This window comes from Diceros bicornis, chromosome 1, assembly GCF_020826845.1.
Source record: "Diceros bicornis minor isolate mBicDic1 chromosome 1, mDicBic1.mat.cur, whole genome shotgun sequence".
Lineage (NCBI taxonomy): Eukaryota > Metazoa > Chordata > Mammalia > Perissodactyla > Rhinocerotidae > Diceros > Diceros bicornis.
In genome coordinates this window covers 54,505,638-54,510,346 of record NC_080740.1, presented here as the reverse complement: position 1 = coordinate 54,510,346, position 4,709 = coordinate 54,505,638, and positions in this window count along the sequence as shown.

The window sequence follows — 4,709 nt, the reverse complement described above, 5'->3', positions numbered from 1 at the left end:
GTCATCAGCATGCCTTCCACTCTGCTTGTTTTAATATATATTATTTCGACCAGTTATTTGGGATGCCTACATCACTCACCTCTGAGTAAGTGGTCCCCTGAGCTTAAAAAAAAGGTAAGCATCTTTTTTTACTCATTATCCAAAATATCGTATGCAAACTTTCTGAGATGGATCATTCCACAATAGACTTGATTTGGGCGTCTAGAAAACACAGCCTTCAATTGTAAGCCCGTGAAATGCTATACCATAATTACAGTTTCTAGGCACCTCTAATGACCCATTAAGACGGATTTGTAGAGCAGGCAGAGACTATGCAGCCAGCAGCAGGTGAGACTGCAGGGTCTAGAGCTTTCTTTTGGAGGACAGAGACCCACCATAAATAATCTGCTATAAAGGAAAATCATAGAGGAAGATGAGATTTTATCATCCAGTACTCACCACCACGGAGAAGACAAATCTTGAGACTTTTACGTTTCCTGGACTGAAAAATCACTTTGCAAATGGATAATATCTTGTACTCGGATTATGGGAATGCAAATTGGTATAATCACGTAGGAAAAAACTTTGACATTATCTTGTAAAATACTATTCACCCATTACCTTGGGCCCAGCAGTTTAACTCCTACTCACATATTCTGGAGAAATTTTTGCACTTGAGCACAAAGAGAGAGGTAAAAGAAGCATTGTTTATAATAGCCCCAAAGTGGAAACAACTCAAGTATCCATTTCCAGGAGAATGGATCAATACCCTGGGGTACCAGCACACAACAGAATATTAAGCATGAATGAACTACAACTACATACATCAGCAGGAGTGGATCTTAGAAATATAGTATTGAATGAAAAAAGCAGGTCACAAAGACTATATAAACCATATAATACCCTTTTTATAAAGCAAAAGACAAGAGAACGATAACCACTAACTTCAGGATGGAGGTCAGAGACAAGGCAGAGGGATAAGATACAAGAGGGGTGCATAGCTAGATATGCCAGTAATGGTGAGTGTAGTGGGGTGAACAGAGGCCCCCCAAAACATATATCCAAGTAGTAACCCCTAATTCCTGTGAATATGACCTTATTTGGAAAAAGGGTCTTTGCAGATGAAATTAAGTTACGGATCTAGGACTAAGATCATTCTGGATTTAAGATGGGTGCTAAATCCAATGACTTGTGTCTTTATAAGAAAAAAGAGAGGGAGATTTGAGGCAGGGAAGAAGGCCATGGGAAGATGGAGGCGGAGATTGGAGTTATGGTACCATAAACCAAGGAATGCCAGGAACTACCAGAAGCTGGAAGAGGCAAGAAAGTATGCTTCCCTAGAGCCTTCGGAGTGAGCACGGCCCTGCTGACACCTTGATTTTGGACTTCTAGCTTCCAGAACTGTGAGAGAATAAATTTCTGTTTTAAGCAAGTCAGCTTGTGGTAATTTGTAAGGGCAGCCCAAGGAAACTAATACAGGGATGCTCTAGATCTTAAGTTGGGTGATAAGTTTCTGAGTTCTCATTTTTAAGTTTTGTGTCATAACACATATCTTTCATGTGTTGCATTGCCTGAAGCAAATATTATGATACATGCTTAAAGGGAAATAAAGTTTAGAAAAGCATGTACAGACGGTCCTCAACTTAGGATGGTTAGACTTAATGATTTTTCAACTTTAGGATAGTGCAAAAGAGATATGCATTCAGTAGAAACCCTACTTCGAATTTTGAATGTTGGTCTTTTCCCAGGCTAATGATATGCAGTACGATCCTCTCTCGTGACACCAGGCAGCAGCAGCAGCCACAGCTCCCCATCAGCCACAGGATCACAAGGGTAAACACCCGATACACTTACAACCATTCTGCACGCATACAACCATTCTGTTTTTCACTTTCAGTATAGTATTCAATAAATTACATGAGATATTCAACACTTTATTACAAAATAGGCTTTGTGTTAGATGATTTTGCCCACCTGTGGGCTAATGTAAGTGTTCTAAGCACATTTAGGTAGGCTAGGCTAAGCTATGATGTTCAGTAGGTTAGGTATATTAAATGCATTTTCGCCTTAACGCTATTTTCAATTTACAATGGGTTATTCGGGATGTAATCCCATTGTAAGTTGAGGAAGATCTGTATAAGCAAAGCAAAAGTTCTTCAGCCTACTTAAGGTCCCTGAGAGATTTGATGAATGTCATGGGTATCGAGTCCCTACTATGTGTCAAGGTTCATGCTAAGCACTTTACAGATGACGTGACATTTAATCCTCAAAGCAACCCTGTGGTAAATAAGTTATCCATTTGCAGATAAGAAAACTGAGGCTGGAGGCAGTGAAATGTTTGCCTGAAGTAACACAGGGAATAAGTTGCAGAGCAATGACTCAAATGAGGATCAATTTGCTAAGACCATGCTTTTCCACCATAACACCCCAGGTCACCTCTGCTTACCTCAAGCTTGTTAGCCCCCAAATACCAGATGTTACCAGTTCTAACTCCAGGCGAAAAAGGTAAACATATACCTGTTTTATCCCTTATTCTAGATTTCTCTTCAGACAGAGCTGGATGAAAATGGTTTGATCTCACCATTTTCACATGAATTATGCATTTAACAGGTCTTTGATCTTCCAACACCTCTCACCGAGAGCCATATAGATCACCTTAACTTAATCACAGGGTGTGATTTATCCATCACCCATTCCTTGACCGGGCTACACCAACCACAGTGCTGGAAATACAAACAGCTAAGATGAAATCAGGTTTCCTCCCTCTCCTCCTCCTGGGGCGGGAGTGGGGGTAACATTGCGTCTCCTGTATTAATATAAGACCAGCTGAGCAATCAACCCAAGAGGAATAAACTCTCAGGAGACACTTATCCTGGTTTGGCTGGGACTGTCCCTGTGTTAGCACCGAAAGTCCCACATCCTGGCAAGCCCCTCAGTCTTGGACAAGCCAAGATGGTTGGTCACCCTTCCTGGGAGAAACCTCCTTTTCTTCCAGGATCTGAAGTATTTACAAAGTGTGGGAAAGAGAAGCCTGGGTCATTTGATTCGACCATGTACCACCTTCTGCGGCCCAGCTTGAGGCCATGCCCCCTCCCCACATTTTCCTATGAGAAAAGATATTTGTCAGACCCTGAGCCCAAGCCGGGATGCTGGGGTCTAGGGGTGCCGAGGCATGCTCATGCCACTGGAGCAGGTGCTGGTTTCATTCCTTTCCTTCCCCACCCCCTTCAGCAATCAGTGGGTTTTAATTAATAACCAAAGGCCAGCTTCCAAAGCTGCATCCCAGCTCCCCTGCCATCAATACTCGGGAGAAAAAGCTGTGATGACACCTTGGACCAAAGTCCCAAAGCAGCAGGGCGCTGGCTCCTCAGGTCCTCGCTTCATCATCGTGGACAAACGGCAGGTTCACTTTACTCTGCAGTTTATAAAACTTCTCGCACACAATGGCTTGCTGGGTCTGCAGGTAAACAGCATGCATCTGTTGGTCTCCATTTAACAGATGGAAACAGACTAAAGGGCATGGGTCAAGAAAGTGGCAGACCCAGACCTGACACCGGGTCTGACGCAAAGCCTCTCATGACCTCGTCATGCCAATTCCCTGTCTGAAGGGCTCCAAGAACTGCAGGGAAGAAACCAAGAAGCAATCACCATTTTTTTAACCCTCCCACCTTCCCCGTCCTCTCAGAAAAATGTATCATAATCCTGGAAAACACACTCAGCAGATGGTTGATTCAGGAATAAATCCAGGGATGCCAGATTTTTTCCGCCACAAAAACCTGACACTTCTCCTCCCCCACTGCCTCACACAGGGGTCGGGGACGAGGATCCCTCAGCGAGATCCCAGCGCCAGCCAGGGGGCAGTGCAGCAGGGAGGGAAGAAGTACAGGAGACCACAAGGACCCCTGCCCTGCACGGTTGGTTGGAGGGTTCTCTACCACCCTCAAAGGGAAAGGGCTGGTTCAAGACACTTGCAGGCTGTCCCCAGAGACCTGCCCCAAAGTCTCCAGGCTGGGCATGACAGATGTGTCTCCCTCTAACTGAGATCTGAGTCATTCGGCTCAAAAGAAAAAGCACACTGTTCATCTTTCACTTCCCTGGCAGTGAACCCAGGGTGGGGAGGGTGTGGGGTGGAGATTGATCGGATAAATCCCATTCTGCAAGATGGTTCTGTGGAGGGGGGGAATGCACATGTGAGTCCCTATGTGTGCATGCGTACATGTGTGCACAAATAAGAACTCTCTACGAAAGAGTTTTAAAACAATGCTTGAATCCGTTTGCCAACGTTACTGGGCCCCTGCTAAAAGGGCTGGACCCTGTGCTACAGGTTGTTGGGGAAGCAAAGATGGGTGGGTAGGCTCCGGTCTCCAGGGGAAATGAATCATGCAACCACTGTCTTTATCCTGCGTGTACACTGAGCCAGGCATAGAGTAAGCGCTGGGAGCACATGGAGGGTCATTGTAAAGGCTTTCATTTCATTTCCAGTGGGAGAGAAAGGGAAAGAGGGTGGTGGAGCTCTTTCAAAACGAGTCCCCTCCCTTCCAGGAGAAGAAAGCAGGGGCAAAGTAAGGAGGGCAGTAGATCCAGCCCCGCACCTTGTTTTCTGCTATAACGTAGCAGTGTGGTCCCCCAAGGCCTCCTCCATTGGCAGTAACTGGAGCAGACCACAGGGAAGGGACCTCAGGAAGGCCCTCCGTCATGCCCAGTGGGATCCTGCAATCCATGACTCCTAC